Raw genomic sequence first — 13,011 nt, 5'->3', positions numbered from 1 at the left:
CCACAAACAACCACTTGCAGTGTATCTGCATGCAAACGCTTCAGCCAGAGGTGTATTTGGGACCAAATACATGATCTCTCCTCTCTTACCAGTGACCTGACTGTGAAATAACAATTATGATTGAATATTGCTATTTCAAACCTACTGGAAGTTGCTCGAAAACATGATCTCATATGAAAAAGAAATGTTTTCTCGCAGTGATATTCATGTCAAATGTGAAAGTCACACATTTAGACTTCAAAAAATAAAATCCATACAGATCCAATGAGCAACTTCAGTAGCTCAGGGACATGGCATGTACTTGCTTTTATATATGTAAATCTTCAGCACCCGGGTGGGTAACCCCCTCTTAACACCAACGAGATCATATCAGATATACACACTCGTCATGCAGATAGTATGGACTCCTTCATGGTAGGTTTGGTAGGGAAATATATCATCAACATGGTTTGTGCATTATGAACATTATTATAACCACTTTCGACATAACACCCAAGGTCTCTGTGGCACAATTGGTTAGTGCGTTCGGCTGTTAACCGAAAGGTTGGTGGTTCAAGCCCACCCAGGGACGTCTGTTTTCCACCCGACAGCTCTTTTCTTGACTAGTTCCGCCCATGGAATCAAGTAGCCGGGAAAACCCCGAAAACATTCACATCCCTGATTATATTATACCCACTTATCTCCTTCAAGACATTTAATGAGATTTTAAAATAGAATGTCTGATGACTAATTGTCGTTTCATGCACTAAACAAAAGACTTCTTTTTCTATGCATCAGTGTTGGTATCTATTAAGTGAAGTTGCTTGAGAAACGTGATGCCAGAACAAGAACTATATTAATACTGCTTTTGTTGTGGTGGAAATAGAAATATTTGGTGATAGATGAATCCTAGTGAAGAGCACAGGATTATCTGCAAACCAAGATGGGATTGGAAACATCTGGGGACAATAGGTCGAGTGTGGTCATTGAGAGCGTACAATTATTTCCCACCTAAGATTGCCTCACATGCGATAGATATGTCAATTTATAGATAGAAAGATGCGTTAACAGTTAATAACTGCAATCCTGTGATAACACTCAGTACTCTAACATATCCTTATACATGACACTAATTTCATCATTAGGTATATGTTTCATTGGTTTGACCTGAAAGCCTGACTGCGCAATAACAATTATTATTGAATTATTTTACAATGCATACTTATTCCAGGGGCTCCTCCTACATTTTTCATTTGTATGCCAGTCTTCAGGGCATTTTCACGTATCTCACAAAGTTTAGTCCACAGGACATTAAGAAATGACATATGTTCCGTTTAGGTTCTTGCTCAAGACCTTGATGAGGTGGGCAGGCTTGAATCATGTTTTGGTCAAAAGATGCAACCTGATGACTCCTTTGTCAAAGAGACATACCTTGTAAATGTAAACCTGACACTAGTATATTTGAGCCCAAATTGGTAGGAGAGCAGGATTTGTTTTGGTTTTACCAGCAGCAGTTACCCTTGTAAAGGGAAGAGGAGCGCGGTAATCCATACAGTCTTCCACAAATGTTTGGCCAATTCTTTTCCTTGTGGCATACTCCATAAGGGCATTTTATTCTCTTGTTAGTGATACTTTGCATCATAGGGGTAGGTGGTTATCATCTTGCCTGGTTCCAGCTTTACACAGTTTCCTAAAGAATGGCATTATCTATATTTAGACACAAATATCAGTCTCTCGTGAGACTGTCAAAAATTGCTAATGCTGACTATATTGCAATTCATCACAGCGGGGTATTGGGAAAAGTTTTCAACTAGCAATAATCACGCCTCGGATTAACCTCATGGGCTATGATACTGCCACTGCGCAAAGTTAACTTTCTACTGGCTTAGTGAAACCACCAGCCCACAAGAAGCCCTCATTACAGTGGTGGCTAGCCTAATGCAGGAGCTGGTTCAGTGATATTCATGTCAAATGTGAAAGTCACACATTTAGACTTCAAAAAATAAAATCCATACAGATCAAATGAGCAACTTCAGTAGCTCAGGGACATGGCATGTACTTGCTTTTATATATGTAAATCTTCAGCACCCGGGTGGGTAACCCCCTCTTAACACCAACGAGATCATATCAGATATACACACTCGTCATGCAGATAGTATGGACTCATTCATGGTAGGTTTGGTAGGGAAATATATCATCAACATGGTTTGTGCATTATGAACATTATTATAACCACTTTCGACATAACACCCAAGGTCTCTGTGGCGCAATTGGTTAGCGCGTTCGGCTGTTAACCGAAAGGTTGGTGGTTCAAGCCCACCCAGGGACGTCTGTTTTCCACCCGACAGCTCTTTTCTTGACTAGTTCCGCCCATGGAATCAAGTAGCCGGGAAAACCCCGAAAACATTCACATCCCTGATTATATTATACCCACTTATCTCCTTCAAGACATTTAATGAGATTTTAAAATAGAATGTCTGATGACTAATTGTCGTTTCATGCACTAAACAAAAGACTTCTTTTTCTATGCATCAGTGTTGGTATCTATTAAGTGAAGTTGCTTGAGAAACGTGATGCCAGAACAAGAACTATATTAATACTGCTTTTGTTGTGGTGGAAATAGAAATATTTGGTGATAGATGAATCCTAGTGAAGAGCACAGGATTATCTGCAAACCAAGATGGGATTGGAAACATCTGGGGACAATAGGTCGAGTGTGGTCATTGAGAGCGTACAATTATTTCCCACCTAAGATTGCCTCACATGCGATAGATATGTCAATTTATAGATAGAAAGATGCGTTAACAGTTAATAACTGCAATCCTGTGATAACACTCAGTACTCTAACATATCCTTATACATGACACTAATTTCATCATTAGGTATATGTTTCATTGGTTTGACCTGAAAGCCTGACTGCGCAATAACAATTATTATTGAATTATTTTACAATGCATACTTATTCCAGGGGCTCCTCCTACATTTTTCATTTGTATGCCAGTCTTCAGGGCATTTTCACGTATCTCACAAAGTTTAGTCCACAGGACATTAAGAAATGACATATGTTCCGTTTAGGTTCTTGCTCAAGACCTTGATGAGGTGGGCAGGCTTGAATCATGTTTTGGTCAAAAGATGCAACCTGATGACTCCTTTGTCAAAGAGACATACCTTGTAAATGTAAACCTGACACTAGTATATTTGAGCCCAAATTGGTAGGAGAGCAGGATTTGTTTTGGTTTTACCAGCAGCAGTTACCCTTGTAAAGGGAAGAGGAGCGCGGTAATCCATACAGTCTTCCACAAATGTTTGGCCAATTCTTTTCCTTGTGGCATACTCCATAAGGGCATTTTATTCTCTTGTTAGTGATACTTTGCATCATAGGGGTAGGTGGTTATCATCTTGCCTGGTTCCAGCTTTACACAGTTTCCTAAAGAATGGCATTATCTATATTTAGACACAAATATCAGTCTCTCGTGAGACTGTCAAAAATTGCTAATGCTGACTATATTGCAATTCATCACAGTGGGGTATTGGGAAAAGTTTTCAACTAGCAATAATCACGCCTCGGATTAACCTCATGGGCTATGATACTGCCACTGCGCAAAGTTAACTTTCTACTGGCTTAGTGAAACCACCAGCCCACAAGAAGCCCTCATTACAATGGTGGCTAGCCTAATGCAGGAGCTGGTTCAGTGCTATGGATTGTGGGAGTTAATATGGTAATTCAACTGTGAACTAGAAAGACTCTCTTGCAGTTCCACAAACAACCACTTGCAGTGTATCTGCATGCAAACGCTTCAACCAGAGGTGTATTTGGGACCAAATACATGATCTCTCCTCTCTTACCAGTGACCTGACTGTGAAATAACAATTATGATTGAATATTGCTATTTCAAACCTACTGGAAGTTGCTCGAAAACATGATCTCATATGAAAAAGAAATGTTTTCTCGCAGTGATATTCATGTCAAATGTGAAAGTCACACATTTAGACTTCAAAAAATAAAATCCATACAGATCAAATGAGCAACTTCAGTAGCTCAGGGACATGGCATGTACTTGCTATTATATATGTAAATCTTCAGCACCCGGGTGGGTAACCCCCTCTTAACACCAACGAGATCATATCAGATATACACACTCGTCATGCAGATAGTATGGACTCATTCATGGTAGGTTTGGTAGGGAAATATATCATCAACATGGTTTGTGCATTATGAACATTATTATAACCACTTTCGACATAACACCCAAGGTCTCTGTGGCGCAATTGGTTAGCGCGTTCGGCTGTTAACCGAAAGGTTGGTGGTTCAAGCCCACCCAGGGACGTCTGTTTTCCACCCGACAGCTCTTTTCTTGACTAGTTCCGCCCATGGAATCAAGTAGCCGGGAAAACCCCGAAAACATTCACATCCCTGATTATATTATACCCACTTATCTCCTTCAAGACATTTAATGAGATTTTAAAATAGAATGTCTGATGACTAATTGTCGTTTCATGCACTAAACAAAAGACTTCTTTTTCTATGCATCAGTGTTGGTATCTATTAAGTGAAGTTGCTTGAGAAACGTGATGCCAGAACAAGAACTATATTAATACTGCTTTTGTTGTGGTGGAAATAGAAATATTTGGTGATAGATGAATCCTAGTGAAGAGCACAGGATTATCTGCAAACCAAGATGGGATTGGAAATATCTGGGGACAATAGGTCGAGTGTGGTCATTGAGAGCGTACAATTATTTCCCACCTAAGATTGCCTCACATGCGATAGATATGTCAATTTATAGATAGAAAGATGCGTTAACAGTTAATAACTGCAATCCTGTGATAACACTCAGTACTCTAACATATCCTTATACATGACACTAATTTCATCATTAGGTATATGTTTCATTGGTTTGACCTGAAAGCCTGACTGCGCAATAACAATTATTATTGAATTATTTTACAATGCATACTTATTCCAGGGGCTCCTCCTACATTTTTCATTTGTATGCCAGTCTTCAGGGCATTTTCACGTATCTCACAAAGTTTAGTCCACAGGACATTAAGAAATGACATATGTTCCGTTTAGGTTCTTGCTCAAGACCTTGATGAGGTGGGCAGGCTTGAATCATGTTTTGGTCAAAAGATGCAACCTGATGACTCCTTTGTCAAAGAGACATACCTTGTAAATGTAAACCTGACACTAGTATATTTGAGCCCAAATTGGTAGGAGAGCAGGATTTGTTTTGGTTTTACCAGCAGCAGTTACCCTTGTAAAGGGAAGAGGAGCGCGGTAATCCATACAGTCTTCCACAAATGTTTGGCCAATTCTTTTCCTTGTGGCATACTCCATAAGGGCATTTTATTCTCTTGTTAGTGATACTTTGCATCATAGGGGTAGGTGGTTATCATCTTGCCTGGTTCCAGCTTTACACAGTTTCCTAAAGAATGGCATTATCTATATTTAGACACAAATATCAGTCTCTCGTGAGACTGTCAAAAATTGCTAATGCTGACTATATTGCAATTCATCACAGCGGGGTATTGGGAAAAGTTTTCAACTAGCAATAATCACGCCTCGGATTAACCTCATGGGCTATGATACTGCCACTGCGCAAAGTTAACTTTCTACTGGCTTAGTGAAACCACCAGCCCACAAGAAGCCCTCATTACAGTGGTGGCTAGCCTAATGCAGGAGCTGGTTCAGTGATATTCATGTCAAATGTGAAAGTCACACATTTAGACTTCAAAAAATAAAATCCATACAGATCAAATGAGCAACTTCAGTAGCTCAGGGACATGGCATGTACTTGCTTTTATATATGTAAATCTTCAGCACCCGGGTGGGTAACCCCCTCTTAACACCAACGAGATCATATCAGATATACACACTCGTCATGCAGATAGTATGGACTCATTCATGGTAGGTTTGGTAGGGAAATATATCATCAACATGGTTTGTGCATTATGAACATTATTATAACCACTTTCGACATAACACCCAAGGTCTCTGTGGCACAATTGGTTAGTGCGTTCGGCTGTTAACCGAAAGGTTGGTGGTTCAAGCCCACCCAGGGACGTCTGTTTTCCACCCGACAGCTCTTTTCTTGACTAGTTCCGCCCATGGAATCAAGTAGCCGGGAAAACCCCGAAAACATTCACATCCCTGATTATATTATACCCACTTATCTCCTTCAAGACATTTAATGAGATTTTAAAATAGAATGTCTGATGACTAATTGTCGTTTCATGCACTAAACAAAAGACTTCTTTTTCTATGCATCAGTGTTGGTATCTATTAAGTGAAGTTGCTTGAGAAACGTGATGCCAGAACAAGAACTATATTAATACTGCTTTTGTTGTGGTGGAAATAGAAATATTTGGTGATAGATGAATCCTAGTGAAGAGCACAGGATTATCTGCAACCCAAGATGGGATTGGAAACATCTGGGGACAATAGGTCGAGTGTGGTCATTGAGAGCGTACAATTATTTCCCACCTAAGATTGCCTCACATGCGATAGATATGTCAATTTATAGATAGAAAGATGCGTTAACAGTTAATAACTGCAATCCTGTGATAACACTCAGTACTCTAACATATCCTTATACATGACACTAATTTCATCATTAGGTATATGTTTCATTGGTTTGACCTGAAAGCCTGACTGCGCAATAACAATTATTATTGAATTATTTTACAATGCATACTTATTCCAGGGGCTCCTCCTACATTTTTCATTTGTATGCCAGTCTTCAGGGCATTTTCACGTATCTCACAAAGTTTAGTCCACAGGACATTAAGAAATGACATATGTTCCGTTTAGGTTCTTGCTCAAGACCTTGATGAGGTGGGCAGGCTTGAATCATGTTTTGGTCAAAAGATGCAACCTGATGACTCCTTTGTCAAAGAGACATACCTTGTAAATGTAAACCCGACACTAGTATATTTGAGCCCAAATTGGTAGGAGAGCAGGATTTGTTTTGGTTTTACCAGCAGCAGTTACCCTTGTAAAGGGAAGAGGAGCGCGGTAATCCATACAGTCTTCCACAAATGTTTGGCCAATTCTTTTCCTTGTGGCATACTCCATAAGGGCATTTTATTCTTTTGTTAGTGATACTTTGCATCATAGGGGTAGGTGGTTATCATCTTGCCTGGTTCCAGCTTTACACAGTTTCCTAAAGAATGGCATTATCTATATTTAGACACAAATATCAGTCTCTCGTGAGACTGTCAAAAATTGCTAATGCTGACTATATTGCAAGTCATCACAGCGGGGTATTGGGAAAAGTTTTCAACTAGCAATAATCATGCCTCGGATTAACCTCATGGGCTATGATACTGCCACTGCGCAAAGTTAACTTTCTACTGGCTTAGTGAAACCACCAGCCCACAAGAAGCCCTCATTACAATGGTGGCTAGCCTAATGCAGGAGCTGGTTCAGTGCTATGGATTGTGGGAGTTAATATGGTAATTCAACTGTGAACTAGAAAGACTCTCTTGCAGTTCCACAAACAACCACTTGCAGTGTATCTGCATGCAAACGCTTCAACCAGAGGTGTATTTGGGACCAAATACATGATCTCTCCTCTCTTACCAGTGACCTGACTGTGAAATAACAATTATGATTGAATATTGCTATTTCAAACCTACTGGAAGTTGCTCGAAAACATGATCTCATATGAAAAAGAAATGTTTTCTCGCAGTGATATTCATGTCAAATGTGAAAGTCACACATTTAGACTTCAAAAAATAAAATCCATACAGATCAAATGAGCAACTTCAGTAGCTCAGGGACATGGCATGTACTTGCTTTTATATATGTAAATCTTCAGCACCCGGGTGGGTAACCCCCTCTTAACACCAACGAGATCATATCAGATATACACACTCGTCATGCAGATAGTATGGACTCATTCATGGTAGGTTTTGTAGGGGATTATATCATCAACATGGTTTGTGCATTATGAACATTATTATAACCACTTTCGACATAACACCCAAGGTCTCTGTGGCGCAATTGGTTAGCGCGTTCGGCTGTTAAACGAAAGGTTGGTGGTTCAAGCCCACCCAGGGACGTCTGTTTTCCACCCGACAGCTCTTTTCTTGACTAGTTCCGCCCATGGAATCAAGTAGCCGGGAAAACCCCGAAAACATTCACATCCCTGATTATATTATACCCACTTATCTCCTTCAAGACATTTAATGAGATTTTAAAATAGAATGTCTGATGACTAATTGTCGTTTCATGCACTAAACAAAAGACTTCTTTTTCTATGCATCAGTGTTGGTATCTATTAAGTGAAGTTGCTTGAGAAACGTGATGCCAGAACAAGAACTATATTAATACTGCTTTTGTTGTGGTGGAAATAGAAATATTTGGTGATAGATGAATCCTAGTGAAGAGCACAGGATTATCTGCAAACCAAGATGGGATTGGAAATATCTGGGGACAATAGGTCGAGTGTGGTCATTGAGAGCGTACAATTATTTCCCACCTAAGATTGCCTCACATGCGATAGATATGTCAATTTATAGATAGAAAGATGCGTTAACAGTTAATAACTGCAATCCTGTGATAACACTCAGTACTCTAACATATCCTTATACATGACACTAATTTCATCATTAGGTATATGTTTCATTGGTTTGACCTGAAAGCCTGACTGCGCAATAACAATTATTATTGAATTATTTTACAATGCATACTTATTCCAGGGGCTCCTCCTACATTTTTCATTTGTATGCCAGTCTTCAGGGCATTTTCACGTATCTCACAAAGTTTAGTCCACAGGACATTAAGAAATGACATATGTTCCGTTTAGGTTCTTGCTCAAGACCTTGATGAGGTGGGCAGGCTTGAATCATGTTTTGGTCAAAAGATGCAACCTGATGACTCCTTTGTCAAAGAGACATACCTTGTAAATGTAAACCTGATACTAGTATATTTGAGCCCAAATTGGTAGGAGAGCAGGATTTGTTTTGGTTTTACCAGCAGCAGTTACCCTTGTAAAGGGAAGAGAAGCGCGGTAATCCATACAGTCTTCCACAAATGTTTGGCCAATTCTTTTCCTTGTGGCATACTCCATAGGGGCATTTTATTCTCTTGTTAGTGATACTTTGCATCATAGGGGTAGGTGGTTATCATCTTGCCTGGTTCCAGCTTTACACAGTTTCCTAAAGAATGGCATTATCTATATTTAGACACAAATATCAGTCTCTCGTGAGACTGTCAAAAATTGCTAATGCTGACTATATTGCAAGTCATCACAGCGGGGTATTGGGAAAAGTTTTCAACTAGCAATAATCACGCCTCGGATTAACCTCTTGGACTATGATACTGCCACTGCGCAAAGGTTAACTTTCTACTGGCTTAGTGAAACCACCAGCCCACAAGAAGCCCTCATTACAATTGTGGCTAGCCAAATGCAGGAGCTGGTTCAGTGCTATGGATTGTGGGAGTTAATATGGTAATTCAACTGTGAACTAGAAAGACTCTCTTGCAGTTCCACAAACAACCACTTGCAGTGTATCTGCATGCAAACGCTTCAGCCAGAGGTGTATTTGGGACCAAATACATGATCTCTCCTCTCTTACCAGTGACCTGACTGTGAAATAACAATTATGATTGAATATTGCTATTTCAAACCTACTGGAAGTTGCTCGAAAACATGATCTCATATGAAAAAGAAATGTTTTCTCGCAGTGATATTCATGTCAAATGTGAAAGTCACACATTTAGACTTCAAAAAATAAAATCCATACAGATCAAATGAGCAACTTCAGTAGCTCAGGGACATGGCATGTACTTGCTTTTATATATGTAAATCTTCAGCACCCGGCTGGGTAACCCCCTCTTAACACCAACGAGATCATATCAGATATACACACTCGTCATGCAGATAGTATGGACTCATTCATGGTAGGTTTGGTAGGGAAATATATCATCAACATGGTTTGTGCATTATGAACATTATTATAACCACTTTCGACATAACACCCAAGGTCTCTGTGGCGCAATTGGTTAGCGCGTTCGGCTGTTAACCGAAAGGTTGGTGGTTCAAGCCCACCCAGGGACGTCTGTTTTCCACCCGACAGCTCTTTTCTTGACTAGTTCCGCCCATGGAATCAAGTAGCCGGGAAAACCCCGAAAACATTCACATCCCTGATTATATTATACCCACTTATCTCCTTCAAGACATTTAATGAGATTTTAAAATAGAATGTCTGATGACTAATTGTCGTTTCATGCACTAAACAAAAGACTTCTTTTTCTATGCATCAGTGTTGGTATCTATTAAGTGAAGTTGCTTGAGAAACGTGATGCCAGAACAAGAACTATATTAATACTGCTTTTGTTGTGGTGGAAATAGAAATATTTGGTGATAGATGAATCCTAGTGAAGAGCACAGGATTATCTGCAAACCAAGATGGGATTGGAAATATCTGGGGACAATAGGTCGAGTGTGGTCATTGAAAGCGTACAATTATTTCCCACCTAAGATTGCCTCACATGCGATAGATATGTCAATTTATAGATAGAAAGATGCGTTAACAGTTAATAACTGCAATCCTGTGATAACACTCAGTACTCTAACATATCCTTATACATGACACTAATTTCATCATTAGGTATATGTTTCATTGGTTTGACCTGAAAGCCTGACTGCGCAATAACAATTATTATTGAATTATTTTACAATGCATACTTATTCCAGGGGCTCCTCCTACATTTTTCATTTGTATGCCAGTCTTCAGGGCATTTTCACGTATCTCACAAAGTTTAGTCCACAGGACATTAAGAAATGACATATGTTCCGTTTAGGTTCTTGCTCAAGACCTTGATGAGGTGGGCAGGCTTGAATCATGTTTTGGTCAAAAGATGCAACCTGATGACTCCTTTGTCAAAGAGACATACCTTGTAAATGTAAACCTGATACTAGTATATTTGAGCCCAAATTGGTAGGAGAGCAGGATTTGTTTTGGTTTTACCAGCAGCAGTTACCCTTGTAAAGGGAAGAGGAGCGCGGTAATCCATACAGTCTTCCACAAATGTTTGGCCAATTCTTTTCCTTGTGGCATACTCCATAGGGGCATTTTATTCTCTTGTTAGTGATACTTTGCATCATAGGGGTAGGTGGTTATCATCTTGCCTGGTTCCAGCTTTACACAGTTTCCTAAAGAATGGCATTATCTATATTTAGACACAAATATCAGTCTCTCGTGAAACATACAAAAATTGCTAATGCTGACTATATTGCAAGTCATCACAGCGGGGTATTGGGAAAAGTTTTCAACTAGCAATAATCACGCCTCAGATTAACCTCATGGGCTATGATACTGCCACTGCGCAAAGTTAACTTTCTACTGGCTTAGTGAAACCACCAGCCCACAAGAAGCCCTCATTACAATTGTGGCTAGCCAAATGCAGGAGCTGGTTCAGTGCTATGGATTGTGGGAGTTAATATGGTAATTCAACTGTGAACTAGAAAGACTCTCTTGCAGTTCCACAAACAACCACTTGCAGTGTATCTGCATGCAAACGCTTCAGCCAGAGGTGTATTTGGGACCAAATACATGATCTCTCCTCTCTTACCAGTGACCTGACTGTTGAAATAACAATTATGATTGAATATTGCTATTTCAAACCTACTGGAAGTTGCTCGAAAACATGATCTCATATGAAAAAGAAATGTTTTCTCGCAGTGATATTCATGTCAAATGTGAAAGTCACACATTTAGACTTCAAAAAATAAAATCCATACAGATCAAATGAGCAACTTCAGTAGCTCAGGGACATGGCATGTACTTGCTTTTATATATGTAAATCTTCAGCACCCGGCTGGGTAACCCCCTCTTAACACCAACGAGATCATATCAGATATACACACTCGTCATGCAGATAGTATGGACTCCTTCATGGTAGGTTTGGTAGGGAAATATATCATCAACATGGTTTGTGCATTATGAACATTATTATAACCACTTTCGACATAACACCCAAGGTCTCTGTGGCACAATTGGTTAGCGCGTTCGGCTGTTAACCGAAAGGTTGGTGGTTCAAGCCCACCCAGGGACGTCTGTTTTCCACCCGACAGCTCTTTTCTTGACTAGTTCCGCCCATGGAATCAAGTAGCCGGGAAAACCCCGAAAACATTCACATCCCTGATTATATTATACCCACTTATCTCCTTCAAGACATTTAATGAGATTTTAAAATAGAATGTCTGATGACTAATTGTCGTTTCATGCACTAAACAAAAGACTTCTTTTTCTATGCATCAGTGTTGGTATCTATTAAGTGAAGTTGCTTGAGAAACGTGATGCCAGAACAAGAACTATATTAATACTGCTTTTGTTGTGGTGGAAATAGAAATATTTGGTGATAGATGAATCCTAGTGAAGAGCACAGGATTATCTGCAAACCAAGATGGGATTGGAAACATCTGGGGACAATAGGTCGAGTGTGGTCATTGAGAGCGTACAATTATTTCCCACCTAAGATTGCCTCACATGCGATAGATATGTCAATTTATAGATAGAAAGATGCGTTAACAGTTAATAACTGCAATCCTGTGATAACACTCAGTACTCTAACATATCCTTATACATGACACTAATTTCATCATTAGGTATATGTTTCATTGGTTTGACCTGAAAGCCTGACTGCGCAATAACAATTATTATTGAATTATTTTACAATGCATACTTATTCCAGGGGCTCCTCCTACATTTTTCATTTGTATGCCAGTCTTCAGGGCATTTTCACGTATCTCACAAAGTTTAGTCCACAGGACATTAAGAAATGACATATTTTCCGTTTAGGTTCTTGCTCAAGACCTTGATGAGGTGGGCAGGCTTGAATCATGTTTTGGTCAAAAGATGCAACCTGATGACTCCTTTGTCAAAGAGACATACCTTGTAAATGTAAACCTGACACTAGTATATTTGAGCCCAAATTGGTAGGAGAGCAGGATTTGTTTTGGTTTTACCAGCAGCAGTTACCCTTGTAAAGGGAAGAGGAGCGCGGTAATCCATACAGTCTTC

General features: G+C 39.6%; 6 non-coding genes across 6 annotated transcripts; all 6 read right to left on the bottom strand.

Moving 5' to 3' along the window:
* Positions 1–1,709: 1,709 nt before the first annotated feature.
* Positions 1,710–1,850, bottom strand: LOC142476888 (U4 spliceosomal RNA). Its single transcript, XR_012792045.1, has one exon. It is a non-coding gene; the product is annotated as a U4 spliceosomal RNA (small nuclear RNA).
* A 1,596-nt stretch (positions 1,851–3,446) lies between these two features.
* LOC142476907 (U4 spliceosomal RNA) lies at positions 3,447–3,587 on the bottom strand. Its single transcript, XR_012792063.1, has one exon. It is a non-coding gene; the product is annotated as a U4 spliceosomal RNA (small nuclear RNA).
* A 1,858-nt stretch (positions 3,588–5,445) lies between these two features.
* LOC142476886 (U4 spliceosomal RNA) lies at positions 5,446–5,586 on the bottom strand. The gene has a single exon (XR_012792043.1). It is a non-coding gene; the product is annotated as a U4 spliceosomal RNA (small nuclear RNA).
* A 1,596-nt stretch (positions 5,587–7,182) lies between these two features.
* Positions 7,183–7,323, bottom strand: LOC142476899 (U4 spliceosomal RNA). Its single transcript, XR_012792056.1, has one exon. It is a non-coding gene; the product is annotated as a U4 spliceosomal RNA (small nuclear RNA).
* Positions 7,324–9,181: 1,858 nt separating this feature from the next.
* Positions 9,182–9,322, bottom strand: LOC142476905 (U4 spliceosomal RNA). Its single transcript, XR_012792061.1, has one exon. It is a non-coding gene; the product is annotated as a U4 spliceosomal RNA (small nuclear RNA).
* Positions 9,323–11,181: 1,859 nt separating this feature from the next.
* On the bottom strand, positions 11,182–11,322 carry LOC142476903 (U4 spliceosomal RNA). Its single transcript, XR_012792059.1, has one exon. It is a non-coding gene; the product is annotated as a U4 spliceosomal RNA (small nuclear RNA).
* Positions 11,323–13,011: the final 1,689 nt, after the last annotated feature.

Source organism: Ascaphus truei, unplaced genomic scaffold, assembly GCF_040206685.1.
Source record: "Ascaphus truei isolate aAscTru1 unplaced genomic scaffold, aAscTru1.hap1 HAP1_SCAFFOLD_1790, whole genome shotgun sequence".
NCBI classification, from domain to species: Eukaryota; Metazoa; Chordata; class Amphibia; order Anura; family Ascaphidae; genus Ascaphus; species Ascaphus truei.
This window is presented reverse-complemented; position numbering and strand designations above follow the sequence as displayed.